This window comes from Glycine max, chromosome 6, assembly GCF_000004515.6.
Source record: "Glycine max cultivar Williams 82 chromosome 6, Glycine_max_v4.0, whole genome shotgun sequence".
Lineage (NCBI taxonomy): Eukaryota > Viridiplantae > Streptophyta > Magnoliopsida > Fabales > Fabaceae > Glycine > Glycine max.
Window position 1 is genome coordinate 28710226 of NC_038242.2, and position 18439 is coordinate 28728664.

Consider the following 18439-nt stretch of genomic DNA (forward strand, 5'->3'; position numbering starts at 1 on the left):
TCTCAATGAATCTTCTTCAAACATGGAGATCCATATGTAAAACTATCACAACTTTTTCATTTAAGAAACATCACTCCCTAAAGATAGTCCAGTGAATATTTTAGATGAGTTCTGTTTATGAATTGAACTTTGGAGGTGTAGAACTTTTTCACAGCATCATCTTTATATGCAATGCTCAATTCTGATAATTTGGTGATAACTGTGATTGTTTTTTTTTTTACTGAATCAACGTGCATATCAGGCTGTCGAAAGAGTTTGTTTTGATAATTCAAAAGAAAAAACAAATCTAACAGGAATATGATTTGCAGATCAATTACATTTTGTCATTTGAAGATGTCACTTTGAAGTTCATTAGTGCTGGTGAACAAGTACCCTTTGTGTTGTTGGTCTTTAAATAAGAATTATATGACTGCAATGTTTTTCAATGAGTGAATTTTTTGAAGAGTTTATATTGTAATTTTGTTTTTCAAAAGAAATTTTTTTGCTTATATTGTTCTCTATTCCATTCTTCTTTTGCATCTAAAACTTGTGTTCACAAAGTTAATCCAACCACACACATGGTAGTAATTCAATAATGTTTATACTCATTTATGAGTTAGTTTTTTTGTTTAAAAATGAGTAAAGCTTGAGAGCAATTGTTTATACTCTTCTAATTTTTTACTCTTCTATGGCTTTAGGCAATTAAATTAATACTTTAGTTGTATTAATAATCTTTATCATTTGAAGAGAATCATATTTTATCATTTGAAGAGGTCACTTTGAAGTTCATTAGTGATGGTGAACATATACTCTTCATGTTGTTGGTCTTTAAATAAGAATTAAAACTACAATGTTTTTCAATGAGTGGATTTCTTGAAGAGTTTATATTGTAATTTTGTTTTACAAGAAGAAAATGTTTTTATGTGTATTCTTGTTTGTTTCATTCTTCTCTTGCATCTAAAACTTGTGTTCACAATGTTAATTAATCTAACCATACACGCAATAGCAAATCAAATTAATAATGTTGATACACATTTATGAGTTAGTTTTTTTTTCTTTTTGAAAAAATGGGTAGAGCTTAGAAGTAATTTATGATACTCTTATATGACTTTAGGCAATTAAATCACTACTTTAGTTGTATTCTTAATCTTTAGTTTTTCGTGTTTTTCTCAGTGACAACAAGAATGTATTGGATGAAACAACTACAATTAAGCTTTTCAAAAGATAGTAGTTGATTCTTGATATGACTACTGCATATTTTTTGGTTAGACATTCATTGTTGTTGCATATATGTTTTCTTCAATTTTATTTATAAAGTTCTTCTTGGTCGTTTGTGTATGAAATTCTCTCAAGCACATTTGATTACTTAAAAGTTAATAAATATTGTCAATGTATATTCATGTGAGTTTATAGATATTTTTTGCTTGCAAATTAATTTGGGTTTCCAATCTTGGCCGTTTAAATAATTTGATTGCTCTTAGAAGATGACTATTCATCAAAGAATAGTAATTTTGAGTGGATCAGTTGTGCCTTTTGGATTTTTCATTTAAATAAATAAATAAATAAAATTAAGTCATCAGTTCCCTCACTAGAACTTTTAACCCAAAGAATGCTTGAGCGACTACATCGAGGTAAGGAATGAATTACTCACGCTTGGGGATTAGAAGGAACATGTATAGGGATCCCTAGAGGATCAATTCTGGATTATTTTGGGTTGTTTCTTTTTTTAAAAAAAATAAATTCTGTTTTTCCTAAATTTATTGTGATCGAATTCCACTCGTACAAATTTGATTTATTTATATATGTTTCAAGCTTTGATCTCAAATTTTGAATTGTATAATAATTATATATATGGAGTTATACGATTTTTTTTATATACGCGTTAATTGTCATTACAAACCATTGCATTGGTTTCAATTGCAAAACTCACGTGAATTGCCAAACCTCAAATTGATTTTTTTTTTCGTATGAATAATTCTTATGGCCTAGATTTTCTAATTTTGGCATTCAAAGCAACATCACACCCTTGTGTCCTTTGGTTATAATAATTAACAATATGTGTGTGTGAGTGTCAGATAGATATATGAGTTGTTTTTCAAATGTTTTAATAGTCTAAACGAATTTGCAACGGTAAAAAGGTTAATACATTAGAGGCTTCCCTTGAAGGTGCAATATATATGTTTAATACGTTAATCATTGTGCATATTAAATTGGTAAACCATATTAAGCATTGTGCATATTAAATTGGTAAACGGATTGCAGCAGTAAATATATTGATATGTAAGAGGTTTTCTTTCAAGGTGCAATAATACATGTTTTATATATTAATCATTGGAGATATTAAATTTGTAAACGGTTGTGCAGTAGTGGTAATATTCATAGTTTTGCTTATATATATATAATACATTCTTACTTATATATATATTTGGTATTACATGTAATTGTATTGTGATGTGTTATATATATTTGCTACATGTAAATATATTTATAAGTTTTGAAGTTAGATATATTTTATTATTATAATCAGTGGCGGACCTACGTTCAAATGAGGGGTGCACTTGCATCCCCTCATTTTTTAATAATAAAATCTTATATTTTTGTATTTTATTTTATCTATATTTATATAATTGAACCCATTGATTTTATTTTTTATAATTTACCCCCACTGACTTAGGGTCTTGGATCCGCCACTGATTATAATACATTCTTACCTATTAGATAAATATTTTGTAGTTAGTTAATCGAGATCTAGGGGTGCATATAATTATTTTATACTTAATGTTTTGATTTGCTTAGTGCGTATATACTACCTAGAATTTATATTGTTATTAATTAATTGACATTAAAGATGTTATAGTTTTGCTTTGATATGATTTTGAAAATTATTCGAGTCGATGTGTATGTACTGGGTTGTGTCTTATAAATATTGCTATGAATGTATAACATGATATATGATTATAATTGAAATATATGATGAATTGTGAGTTATGAATTATACAATCACACAATTATAAGACCCTTTAAGGGCGACGAGTTAATGCATAATGAGTTGTGATGGGTTCCACGGTGGGATCTCAATGAGTTTAATCGCTTGAGGCACGATGAGTTAAAATAATTTTGGAAAATAATTGAGATTTTGAAAACAATTGAGTGGTTGTGTACATTGCATAGTTCATAGGTAGAGTCTGTGTGTTAAAATATCTTCTGGGTTGGACCTGAATCAGAAGAGAGAGGCCCTAACGGACTCCTCGGAGTCTAGGCCTTGAGGATAAATACACTCAATTTGAGTGCTCCTTTAAGCTTGTGTTGATCTCATATGGTTGGATCATTCTCGCAAAATAGAGTGATCCTGACTGGTCTCCCTATGATTTCACTTAGTGAGAGTGACCTGACTTACCCATTGTGAGGCATGTCTTGTCATGTACTCCTAGACGTCCGATGAGGTTTTTCACTAAAAAATGGTGTCACATTGCATGTAGACTTGAGTCTAGTGTATTTGTTGCATAATGTTTGTGTTTGACTTTCATTGAGTTAACAATTGCGGTTTGATGTTATTTTTTGGAGTGTGTGAACTTGAGTGAGTGTGAATAATGTGTGTGATTTTGTGAAGTGATGTTGTTTATATAAATTTAGCTCTAAGTATTATATGTTTCACATGTTCTAGTGTTTTATTATATACGAATGTGATAACTCATTTTCGGTGTGTGTTTGTGTTTGGGCTAAATGTCATTTTGTTTCAAGTGAGCCAGCATATGATGAGTTCCATGCTGGAGATGGAGAGGTTTAGTCTATGCCAGGGAAATGCTCTGATAAATGTGACATCAGGGCATAGGATTTTATTTCATATTTTATAATTTCAAGAATAATATAATTGTTTTATGTTTTCCAAACTTTAGTGTGTCTTCTTTTCATTCAAAATGGGCGGCCTTATTTTAAGCCGAGATAATTTTATCAGTATTTGAACAAGTTCTATTATGATTTCACTAAGCGAATGTGAATCTTTTACCATTTTGAAATATTTTTATTTAAATGTGTTTTAAAATTTTCAATTAATTTTTTATTCTTATCCTTTTATTATATGTGTGTGTGAGAGAGAGGTAGAGGGTGTCACATCGAGTACCAATCAATTAATAAAGAGTTTTGTTCCTTTCTCATTGACAACAAGGATATATTGGATGAAAAGACTGCCATGAAGCTTTTAGAAAGGTAGTAGTTGATTCTTGATATATTTGTTGCATGTTTTTTGGCTAGACACTAATTCTTGGTGCATACCTGTTTTCTTCAATTTACTTATAAAGTTCTGGTAGTTTGTGCATATGAAATTCTCTTGAGCATGTTTAATTACTTAAAAGTTTATATAATTGTCAATGGAGATCCATGTGAGTTTATAAATATTTTTTGCATGCAAATTAATTTGGGTTTCCTATCTAGATCTTTTGAATAAATCAAATGCTCTTGCAAGATGATTTTGCATCGAAGAATAGCAGTTGAGAGGACCAATCAATTATTAAAGAGTTTCATGCTTTTCTCAGTGGCAACAAAGGATATATTGGATGAAACAACTACAATTAAGCTTTTGGAAAGGTAGTAGTTGATTCTTGATATGTATGCTGCATGTTTTTTGGTTGGAGATTAATTCTTGGTGCATACTTGTTTCCTTCAATTTTATTCATAAAGTTGTGGTAGTTTGTGTATATGAAATACTCTCAAGCACGTGTTATTTCTTTTGCAAATTTAAATTCAATGAAAGATGCAGGAAAGTAAAGGATGTGCTTTGAGGATAGAGTGAAGGGTCCAAATCCATGTTTGTTTGTATTGATTAGTTTTGTAGTTCTTTGAGATTTTTAGAATTTTTTGGCTGGACATTAATTCTTGGTGCATACTTGTTTTCTTCAATTTTATTTATAAAGTTGTGGTAGTTTGCGTATATGAAATTCTATCGAGCACATGTTATTTCTTTTGCAAAGTTAAATTCAACGAAAGACGCAGGAAAGTAAAGGATGTGCTTTGAGGATAGAGTGAAGAGTCGAAATCCATGTTTGTTTGTATTGATTAGTTTTGTAGTTCTTTGAGATTTTTAGAATTTTATGGCTGGACAATAATTCTTGGTTCATACCTGTTTTCTTCACTTTTATTTATAAAGTTGTGGTAGTTTGTTTATATGAAATTCTCTCGAGCACATGTTATTTCGTTTATTTTACTTTATGATAATTGCTAAATAAGAGTTGTTTTTTTATGAAAATAGAGTTAAAATATCTTTAAAAACAATTATTTAGTAGTTATCCATGCTTAATTGTTAGGAATTGATATTTTTTGTTTACGGCTTGCAGATATAAAAAATGGAGGGATTAAAAGAAAAAAGATGCAGAAAATATGAAAAAAGATAAAGGTTCGAGCATCAGGCCCAGCCCAAGACGCGCTCAGTGCACGCTAAGCGCGAAAACTGGTACCTACGCTAAGCAGAGCGCGCTAAGCGCGAAAACAGGCACTTGTGCTAAGCGAGCAGAGCGCGCAAAGCGCAAGTACACAGACCCAAGTCCTCTCCAGCAACTATAAAAAGGGAGTCAAGCCAAAGGGAAAACACACTGAGTCTCACAGCACTCTCATACATACCCAAAGCCTGAGAACTCTTCCTTAGGGAATTCTCTTCTCTCTCTCATCATTCTTTCTATTCCCTTCTTCCATCCCTTCTCCTCTACTAATTCTTATACCCTCATTTCAGTGTAAGGCCCTCAATGGCCATGAGAGGCTAAACCCCTAGTTAGGGTCTGGCATGCCTAAAAAGCCAAAAGATGTATGATGTACTCCATATTTATCAATGCAACAGGTGTTTTCTATCCTATTGTCTTTTCTTATTTATATATCATGCATTACTCATCTTTACATTATGTTAGGGGTTAGATGTTCGACAGAGGGTAACTCTTAATAAAAATATAAAGAAAATATGCATGTATCAGTTTTAAGGATTAGACGTTCGACAGAGGATAACTCCTAATAGAACAAAAAGAAAAGATATTGTAATGAAATCATTGCTAGACATAGGATGGTAACATTATGCCCATGCATTAAAGCACACATCTAGAATCAAAGTTTCATGCATTTTATCTATTGAATCTTTGCAAAGGCATTTGAAAGATAGGTAGGTAAAATAGGCTTGTCATCGTGAGGCATCAAGGGCAAGTAATTGAATAGATGTGGGTAGGCTAAATTCACCTAATTGATAAAGAAAAATCCAAAAATCATACATCCTAGGCAAACAAGGCATGTTAGGTCCTAACATTCTCATTTTATTGAATTCACTAATTAATTATTTTGCTTTCTATTATTTTCTCTACAATTAGCTATTATCTATTACCATTCTTTTATTTATTTTACACCACTCTTCATTTCTTCCCTTAGGAATTGAAAATTATACAATAAAAGTACAAAACAAAATCCCTGTGGAATTCGACACTCGGACTTCCGAGTTTTACTACTTGGACATTTGGTACACTTGTCAAACTGTTAACACTTTATGTTTTTTATCATCTAGGAATTTATGACAAAGGCAATACTGCCTAGCGAGGAAAAAATAATGGACATGATGGGGTTGTTTTCATGTTGTTTGGATTTCCATCAAGAAGTCGCTGCAAATGAACTGAGATCAAAGTTCCTCAGCACAACATGGCCTGTTGTCTGAAGCTCTGGGATTATTAAATATCTCCTTCATTTTATGATTCCCCTCCATGTTCATCATTTTTTCATGTGGAAAATAATGTAAGCTTAGAAGAATGTTTCTTCTTTAGGAAGAAGTCATGCAACGAGAGGTAATATTTTTGTTTCTATACTTTGTTTTTGTTACCAATGTAACTATTACTTTTCTTTTCTGTTTGATTGCTATATTAATATTCTTTTCATGAGTATTGAATTCAAAATAGTTGTCGTTGTTGTTGCTTTTTTAAGTTCTTCATATTATTAACTCTTAATTTATATTTTTCACTTTGAGACAAATTTAAATTTAGGAATAAGAAATTGTTGCATGCCAATTTTCCTATTAGGTAAATTTTAATCAGCAACATGTCTTATATGCTATGTTGAACTACTAGGTTGTCTAGCTTTCTATAATAAATGAAATAACAGCTAGAAAAGAACTTGAAAAAATTAAAGAATCAATGGATAGTGTGTTAATATCCAAGAAATGTATTAGTTAATTATCCTAATAGTAAAACATTTTGATTTGTTGACTCTCTCTTTTGCTTAAATCGCAGATGCTAAATTTGCCTTGAGGTTGGAACCAAACAATCAAGAAACAATATGTTGATACTAAGTCAAGAAATCAAGAGCTCACAGTGTTACAAATTTACAACCAAATACTTTTGTCTTTTTCTTTACTTTGCATACAAACACTCAAGGTCAGCTATACATTTTCTATTTGCAATAATATTGAGCCAAAGTGGAAAACAAAGAATTGCTTATGCGAGAAAGGCTCTAGTCTATTTTCTTCTCATTCAACAGCTCCTTATGTTCTTGGATGCCCATCATGGGCGACTTCTGAATTTGAAGTCTAGTGATCATCTATGTCCAAAAGTTTAAGCTTGAAAGTGGATGTTCTTCCACAACAATGCCACAAGAGCAAGACATTTAGTTTTCAATTCCAAGAACAGGATGCATCTTCAACCAAATCCACTGATCAATCTTATCCTGAAGTTGGTATGACATAATCTGGTATGTGGATTGAAACCCTGGCTTTTTGTATAACTCTGAATGTTTGTACATATCAATTGGTGTTTGATCACTTGTTTCTGCTATCGGTGTATATATTTCCTACCATAAAACTATATCAGTAGTCTGAATGGTAATATAAATGAAATGGAGTGCTACAAGTAGAAAAGATGGAATCATTCAAAGCATGGAAGAACAAAAGGTCCAAAGAAGAGAGACACCTTGGAAGTTGAATTAATTGAAGAGGAATAAGAAGTTGAAAGTTAAGTTGTTATTACTGTGTGTGTGTGTGTATTAATTTAAGGCAAAAAGTTCATCCTACATGCACCATGTTGATTGAAAGTACTACCTATTTTGCGGACATTAGGTAGATTATCTACTTAACTATTTAAAGTAGAACCCTCTAAAAGAAATCATAGACTTAAAGAAGTGTACATTGTTAAAAACTATGTAGTTTCCTCATGGACATGGTTAAAGATTGAAAATGGGATTGTCATGGACATGGTTATGTGCAAGCTAAGGTTGAAGGGTGTTTCCTCATGTTTTCTTCTTTAATGTCTATTTGCCTACAAATGAGTTTTATATTCCTATGACCATTTTACTAATGTTAGTTAATTCTTGTGATGCAATCCTACCCCCAAAGGCATTGGATAGAAGACTTCAAGAAGATTGGGCCAAAGATGCTGGAGAAGACCCTAGGGTTCTCATAAGCTTTAAGGTAGATTTTTGCCCCATGGGCTAAGTATGAGCTCACTTATCTTTGTACATATTAGATTAGGGTTTCATTATTTTTGGGCCTTGTATTTAGGGCTCCATAGTGTAGGGAGGGTACCCTAGTAATGTAGGATTTTTCAGCTCTTGTATTTTAAGGCACCTAGACTAGTTTTTGTATTAGGGCTAATTTTGTAATTTCACATGCATTAAGTGCACTATTTGATGTATGTGTGTTTGGAGAGAAATTTAATTGAATTGGGAGAAGCCCAATCCAATTAAATTTTGGACCTTCCTAAGGGAGAGGTGAGCATTTGTTTGCTACACCCCATTGTCACATCATATAGTCACACTTTATGCATGTCCTTCATGTTTTACATGTCTCATGACACCTAAGCATACTTAGTGGAGAATCTTGAACTTGAACTTGGATTAGTGGGTTGAAACATAGCTAAAATTCACTAATCATAATTAGTGAAATTTTGACTCCAAATTTGGCTCCACAAATTCAAATTCAAATTCAAGTGAAATTTGAATAGAAATTCAAATTTTCATCTAATTTTGTGTGACACTTAAGCTATAAATAGAGGTCTTGTGTGTACATTTTTTTCAACTTTGATCATTTTAGGCATAAAATTTTGTGCTCCTTCTCCCTCCACTCATCTTCTCCTACCTTCAAGCTCTTGTCCATGGCTTCCTATGGTGGTGAGCTTGTTCTTGACTCATCTTCTCCTTGAAGTGGCATCTCCAATCATCTTTCTTCCTTCTCCATTCCTCTCTCATTGATCTTCAAGAAGCAAAGGACTTCATTGATGAAGAAGATCCAAGGCCTACAAGCTCCAAATGGAGCTACATCACCTTGTGCGTTCCAGCTTTTCACAACTATCACTATTAATGAACCTCCTTCTGGTCTGAAGGCTATCTTTAGTTTCAAAGTTCCTGACCAAAGGTCTAGAAAGGTAAGATAGTCAACCATTTTGCATAACAAGCTTGGAAAATCTAATGCAAATTTAGGTGTGTCAAGTAACCTATGTAGTTTGAGAAAGCAATCTCATTAAGACTCTCTGAAACCCTATTAACTCTTGCATTCTATTCCTTTATGGATTAATTTGTATAGTTTGTTTTATGGAACAGTTGGAAGTTCAGTACTTGCATGACTACGTTGGAATAAACACCAGTGTTAGGTTGACTGCAAACTCAATTGTCAACTTCTCTGGTGTTATAGGAACTAATATTCTTGCTCTTCGTGCTGATCTTTCTAAAGCTATTGGAGTCATTAGACATGCTGCAAATAAATTTGCTATATGTAGGATAAGAGAATGTTGCTAAGATTAGTATTTTGTTTTTAAATGAAATAGGAATTCACCGTGTTTATTATTAGTGTTCTTATCTCTTGCAACATTGAAATCTTCTTTTGGACTATGTTTAAGAATACCCTATATAGTATATATATATATATATATATATATATATATATATAAAGAACACCTCTATAGTGATCAGGATTGCAATTGTTCTAAAATCAAGTACTATTCTAAAGTGATACTTTTGTTGTTAAGTATTAATTACAAAATATACAATGTTTAAGAATTCTATATTATTGTTCTATAAAATTTTTAGGAGATTAAAATATATTTTTTTAAATAAAATTCAATGTCAAATTTCCTAGAAATATAGGTAATTAATAATCTAAGGAATGAAACCATCAAATGTAGAGAACCCCGACAATGAAAATCCAAACAAAGAAATCATGTGAGTGTTAACGTAAGACAGGGATATATTACGAAAATAATTCTTGGTATAAAACTTTCTTAGGAAGTAATCTCACTTCTTTGGACTTTTGGAATTACAACCTCTCTCCTTGTCCATAATAAGGTCATTTACTTTTCTTAAATGTTTTAATAAATACAAGTAGAATTTTGACATTGAATTTTGTGGTTGAGGTGATTGATTTTTTCTCATCTAATCTGTTATTTAAAAATTATAAATATAAGTAGATTAATCAAATTGTTTCATTATGATAGAAGTGATTATTGAGTCTCATAATTTATTATTTATTTTTTAAGTAAAATAATTATACATAAAATCAAATGGATAAAATTGTACAAGCCAACTGAGTCACCATATCAACATGACGTTATATAATTGTCATGGTAGGATATTCTATAGTGTGAGATTGGTTGATTAGAATGAAATAGAAAGAAATTATATTGAAGGAATAATAAAAGTGTGAGATTCACACAAATTTTTTTATAATCTTTTTGTTTGAATTCAATCAAACCATAGATTAAATCGTACAATTACAATTAGAATTTAGAGATTAAAATTGTACAATTAAGTCATTAATTTAACAAAAACAAAATATTTTCAAATTATCAAGTGTAAGTTTTAATGTTAGGAATTCCCCCCCATAGGACCGTGAGTATCATCATTCAGTCGACAAAGGTAGAGAAAGTGGTGAAGTGATGAAAAGATCTGGAATCTAAAAAGAAAAATAAAAAAAATATTTTCTTTTATTTTCGATAATAATAATATTAAGAATATTTTTATTTTTTATTCATAAAAAACACACAGACATGGAGTTAAAAAATAGAAGAGAAGATTATTAGAGTTATAGCATCACCGTTCCAGGAAAAAAATTGAATTCAATTTGAAACACCCTGTTACAGTTCCAATTTCGAAAGAATTTCAATTGAACAGGGTGTTTTCGAATTCAAAACACTCACAGAAATCGTTAAATGAAGTTAGGTTTCCCAATTTCTTCTTCTTATTATTAGATCTTTAGTTTTGGATCCATACATTAATCATGGACAGCATAATGAGCAAGCTCCACAACCTCGACATGTACCCTAAAATCAATGAGGATTTCTTCAACCGCTCGCTCTATGGCGATGTCATCACACTTGCTTCCTCCATTCTCATGTTCTTGCCATTCTACTCCGAGCTTCGTACGACACCTCGTCTAGCATCTTAGTAATGACAATTTAACCTCTTATTACTGATATACACAAGTAATTATTTTTGAAAAAAGTAATGTTATTGGGATTCATATATCCCTATTACTTACTTTTGATACAAAATACTATATTGCAAATATATGCATCTTTGCACCAATCACTTGATAATGCTCCCATACAAAAGTATAACATAGCATGTAATATGAAGCATATCTTATATGCAATATTTATAATATGATTTTTTTAGATTACATGAGTAAATACCTTTAAAAACATGAATAATTGGTTTATCATTGTAAAGAAGTTTCATGATGATCTTTTAAATGTAAAAACATTTAGTTCCCAAAAATATTTGTGAACATAATCAAATGTTTTCTATATTATTTTGATGTTTAATACATAAAAGTCATTCTAAAACATGCACAGAGATGAATGCAATCCATTCTTATGTGTTGATTCATTGTACTTTTATAAAATTCATATTTTATTTATTCTAAAAATTTATATTGTCTACTAAATTTTAGAGTAACAATTAATTATAATATAGATGACCCAAGATTATAATTTTATAGCATTCAATTTAATTACATTTAAAATTAGACAAGAAATATGTAAAAGTATATTGTTACACAATAATAATCATTTTTATTAGGCTAGGATGAAGACTGGCCAAGTATATACAAAGTCGTGGATGGATACAAAAAATTTATCGTGGTTGAGCATAAGGGATGGGGGGTGAAGACGATGTTGGGAAGCAAGAATGAGAAATGACCTACAATCTAGTAGTGCTCCATTGTCATGCTTATCATAACCATCATCATTTATATGGTTAAAACAAATTATATATAAACATAAGATTCAATACTTTTTTTTAATTTTTTGGGTTTACTTTTTTTCTAATTTTTTTTTTAAAAAAAAACTTTGATTTGTTCACATGTTTTTATTAAATCACGTATCATATGACATTGTCAAGTTGATGCTCTAAATTAGTATTGTAATTGTTCTTCAAAATATTTATCATGAATCTATTTCAATATGTTAGCAGTTTTAGATTTTTACTTCATACTTTAGTCTTTTGTAAATAATATACAAACAACATATCTAATGACAATAACCTCAATAAAATTAAATATGTATTTTATTTTTTATAAAATTTTAAAAAATAAATAATCATGAATATCATCAAAGCTAAATAAACAATGTTATTTATAAAATATATTATATATTTCAATCATATTAGTTTTGGTTCTCATTGAATAAGTTCTACACCATTACAATTATATTATGCAAGTATCTATGGTAACTATTATGGTTATTAATTTTCATTTTCTCTCTTTTATATTTGTTAATTATCGTCGTCGAGAATCAAGGACGGGATGGAGACCATGTTAGGGAATAAGTACAAAGAGTAACATCCAATCTCGGGGTGAGTGCTCCATTGTCATGTTTATTTTAACCATTATTTATACATTTTTTAAAAATAATTATATATAAACATAAGATTAAATACTTTTTAAATTTTTTAATTCTTTGGGTTTAATTTTGTTTTCTAAAATTTAAAAATACTTTGATTTATCCTCATGTTTTTATTAAATCATTTATCACATGACATTGCCAAGCTGATGCTCCAAATTAGTCTGGCAATTGTTCTTCGATATATTTATCATGAATGCAGTTCAATAAATTAGCAATTTTAGATTTTTGATAACTACTAAATAATAGTGAATTAATAGTGGAAAATTGGTCTGAAATTAACTTAGAATTAATTATTTAGCAGTTATTTATGCTTTAATTTGGAAAGATTTAATTAATTTCAAATTCTGATTGCAGATGTGAAAAAGGGAGGTACAACAAGCAAAAAGGAGCAGAAATGAAGGAAAAAAAAGAAGAAAATCAGAAGAAGTCCAGCCCAGCAAGACGCGCCCAACGCGCAAGAAGGCAAGGCGCTAAGCGCATGACACGCGCTGAGCACGAGGCTTCGTGCTCAACGAGACTACGAAGGCCCAAAGCCCAATTCTGCACCTATAAATAAGAGGGTCAGCCTAGGAAAACGAACACACTTCCTCAGAGCTCAGTTTTCATACCTCTGGCACTCAGTTCTCTCCTTTTCCTTTCCTTTTCTTATATTCTTATTACCTTTCTTTCACCCCCCCCCCTTCTCATTGTAAAGCCCTCATGACCATGAGTGGCTAATTCCCTAGTTAGGGCCTGGCAGGCCTAAAAAGACAATGATATATGGAGCATTTCAAGAGTTATCAATAAAAAGAGGATTTCCTTCCAGATTCTTTTATTTACCGTTCTTTCTTATTTATCCTGTATCTCAGTCCTTATTTTTTGTTAGTCTTTAGTTCACTCGGGAGAGGGTAAAGCCTAATTAGGGGTAAGGAATGAATGCTTGAATATGTTTTAAGGGTTAGTCCACTCGGGAGAGGGTAACGCTTAATAGAACAATAAAAGAAAGAAATCATAGGGTTAGCATTGACCCAATGCCCATGCTTTAGCAAACATCTAGAATTTAATCTTAATGCATCTTAGTTATTGAGTCTTTGCAAAGGACATTTGGAAGATAGGTAATTAAGGTAGGCTTGTCATCATGAGGCATCAGGGGCAAGTAGATTGATAGATGTGGGGCAGAATTAGTTCACTGGTATTGATAACAGACAAATCTTGAATCCATATATCTAGGCTGATTAGACTTGTTAGGTTTTAGCAAATTCATTATATAGATTTTATTCCCTATTTTATTGTTTGAAGTTTCTTTAATTTAGAAGTAGTTATTCCTTATTTTATTATTGGGTTTAATCCCTTATTTTATTATTGGGTTTAATTCCTTATTTTATTGTTGGGTTTAATTTAGAAGTAGTTATTCCTTATTTTATTATTTGGGTTTTCTTAGAAGTAGTTATTCCTTATTTTATTTAGAAGTAGGTACTTAGGTTTATTAGATTTTAGCAATATTTTATAGACTTTATTCTTTATTTATTGCTTGAGTTTTCCTTAAGTTAGAAGTAGCCGCTTAGATTTAAATTGCCTTTAATTTTACAAACTAAATTTACAAGTTGCAAACTGAAAAGCACTTCACATAAGTGCAACAAAATCCCTGTGGTATGATATTAGGATTACCGAGAAATTATTACTACGAGCGATTTGGTACACTTGCCAAAGAGCTAACAAGTTTTTGGACTTGTTGACTCATTGGCAAGTGTACCAAATTGTCACAAGTAGTAAAGTACTCGAAAGTCCGAGTGTCGAATCCACAGGGACTTTGTTTGTACTTAGATCAATGCAAATCCAATTATTCAAGCAAGAGATAAGAAATTTAAAATAACAAATAGAAAAAGATAGAAGATAAGGTAAAGAAAAGATAAAATTAGAAGATAAAGGAAAAGATAAAAGATTTAGATAAAATTAAAAGATAAAGAAAAAGATAAAAGATAAATTCAAGATAAGATGATATTAGGAACTGACTTGCCTTGTCTGCCTAGGATGTATGGGTTTATGATTTTTTCTTTACCAATTCAAGTGATTCTATCCTACCCACATCTATTCATTTACGTGCCCCTGATGTCTCACGATGAAAAGCCTACCTTAATTACCTATCTTCCAAATGCCCTTTGCAAAGACTCAATAACTAAGGTGCATTAAGATTAAATTCTAGATGTTTGCTAAAGCATGGGCATTGGGTTATCATTCTATGCCTAGCAATGCTAACCCTATGATTTCTTTTCTTTGATTATTCTATTAAGTGTTACCCTCTCCCGAGTGGACTAACCCTTAAAACATATTCAACCATTCATTCTTTACCCCTAATTAGGCTTTACCCTCTCCCGAGTGGACTAAACCCTAACAGAAAATAAAGACTGAGATATAGGATAAATAAGAAAGCAAATAGGAAAGAAAAACCTGGTATTGCATTGATAAATAGTGAAAAGTACATCATATTTCATTGGCTTTTTAGGCCTGCCAGGCCCTAACTAAGGGTTTAGCCACTCATGGCCATTGAGGGCTTTACAATGAGAAGAGGGGTGAAAGAAAGAAAGGGAGTGAATGAAACCCCTAGGAGAGGGGGTTCTGTTGTGGTGTGTACTCCTGTTTTCCTTGGACTGGCTCTCTATTTATAGTTGCTGAAGTGGACTTTGGGCCTTTGTAGGCGCGCTTAGCGCGACACCTCACGCTTAGCGCGTGTTGGGCTGGGCCTGCTTCAGACTTTCTTTTTTTTTCTTCACTTTCTGTTGCCTTTTTGCTTAATCTAACTTTAGTTTTCATATCTGCAACCAAAAATTCAATTTAATTAATTTTCTAACTTTTACTCATAAATAACTGCTAAATAATTAATTTTAGGCCAAAATTTGACTAATTCTCTACTATTAATTCACAATTATTTAGCAATTATCAATTTTTACTTAATAATTTAGTTTTTTGTAAATAATATACTAACAACATATCTAAGAACAATAACCTCAATAAAATTAAATATGTATTTCATTGTTTGTAAAATTTTAAAACATGAATAACTATGAATATCATCGAAGCTAAATCGACAGTGTTATTTTATAAAATATATTATATATTTCAATCATATTAGTTTTGGTTCTCATTAAATAAGTTTTACACAGATATAATTATACTATATAAGTATCTATAATAACTAATATTGTTATTAATATTCATTTTGATGTAAGCTCCATTGGAGCTTGTAGGCCTAGGATCTTCTTCATCAATGGATTCCTTTGCTTCTTGGAAGATGAATGGCAGCGGAATGGAGAAGGAAGAGAGAGAGGAGACACTACTTCAAGGAGAAGATGAGTCTAGAAGAAGCTCATCACCATAGGAGGCCATGGATAAGAGCTTGGAGGAAGAAGGAGATGAATGAAGGGAGAGGAAGAGAAGAGCATGAAATTTTGTACTCTAAAAGAGCTCTGAAATCTGAAATTTAATTTTCAAATGATCAAAGTTCAAAAAAATGCACACACATTACCTCTATTTATAGCCTAAGTGTCACACAAAATTATAGGGAAATTTGAATTTCAATTCAAATTTCACTTGAATTTGAAATTGAATTTGTGGAGCCAAACTTTGGAGCCAAAATTTCACTAATTATGATTAGTAAATTTTAGTTATGGTTCAGCCCACTAATCCAAGATCAATTTCAAGATTATCCACTAAGTGTGCTTAGGTGTCATGAGGCATGTAAAGCATGAAGGACATGCACAAAGTGTGACTATATGATGTGGCAATGGGGTATAGTAAGTCAATGCTCACCTCCCCCTCTACAATTTAATTGGATTGGGCTTCTACCAATTCAATTAAATTTATTTCCCAACTCACACATCAAATATTCACTTAGTGCATGTGAAATTACAAAACTACCCCTAATACAAAAACTAGTCTAGGTGTCCTAAAATACAAGGGCTGAAAAATCCTATATTTCTAGGGTACCCTACCTACATTATGGAGTCCTAAATACAAGGACCAAATATAATGACATCCTAGTCTAATATGTACAAAGATAATTGGACCCAACCTTGGCCCATGGGCTCAAAAATCTATCCTGAGGTTCATGAGAACCCTAGGGCCTTCTTCAGCAGCTCTAACTCAATCCTCTTGGAGTCTCTTGCTCATGGCTCTAGTGACTGGTCCCTTCCTAGGGAGGGTTGCATCACATTTTCTCTCTTTTATGTTAGTTTATTATCATCGTCCAAAATCGGAGAGGGGAAGGGATGGAGAAGATGTTAGGGAACAACAATAAGAAATAACTTACAATCTTGTGGTGTTCTATTGTCATGTTTATCTTTACTATCATTTATACATTTTTAAAAAATAATTATATATAAACATAAGATTAAATATTTTTTTTAATTTTTTTTCTATTTTTTGGGTTTCATTGTGTTTTCTAAATTAAAAAAAAATACTTTGATTTGTTCTCATGTTTTTACTAAATCATTTATTATATGACATTGCGAAGCTGATGCATTAAATTAGTCTTGCAATTGTTCTTCAATATGTTTATCATGAATGTATTTCAGTATCTTAGCAGTTTTAGATTTTTTCTTCATAGTTTAGTCTTCTGTAAATAATATATTAACAACATATTTAACAACATTAACCTCAACAAAATTAAATATGTATTTCATTGTTTATTAAATTTTAAAACATGAATAACCATGCATATCATCGAAGCTAAATAGACCGTGTTATTTTATAAAATATAGTATATATTTCAATCATATTAGTTTTGGTTTTCATTTAAGAAGTTTTACACGGTTGCCATTAAATGTATACAATTATATTATACGTTTAATTTTACAGTTTACCTGTTAGTAACAGTGATAGTTCAAGGGAGACAAAAAAGGTGATTTTAGGAAATTCAAAGAAATGCAATTTTAGAAAGAAAGTATAAGTGTATCCTAATTACCAACCTATTGAATATGTGAACTCCTAAAGGTGTCCATTGAATATTGTTCCAGACCCATGTATATGAAATCATTGAATATGTGAACTAAAAAGGAAAATTACAATATTGTATGATATTATAACTATATAGTCCACATCTGTATTGTAAATTATATTTTTTAGCTTACCCGTGCGAATGCACGGGTCACTGACTAGTATATATAAAAACTATCCAACAACTTATCACATGTCAGTCGTTGAATTATGCAAATCCTTATTTTTTTTCTTTTTTTTCTCTCTTTTTTGTTATTTAAAAAATAACTTTGAAAAAGCACAGGCCATACACCTAGTTTGTTGTAAACCTTAAAGCTAATTCTTCTAAATCACATGAAAACTAAAGAAGATATATAAAACTATTTATAAGTCAAGTCAACATTAACTTGAACTAGTTTGCTAGTTTGGTAACAGTAATAAACTAGAGAGACACTGAGACAGTATAATGATGTGAGATATAAGGATATGGAAAAGATGTCATATAGAGGGGATAGGCAAGGCAAACTAGGTTAGGAATCACAAGTTAGACACGAGATATTTGTTATTATTAGGCTTATTTGGTTAAATTTCTCCACAAATACTTTTAGAAGAATAAAATAAGGAAAAAATATTATTAGTTTTTTTTATAAGTTTAAATTAATTTA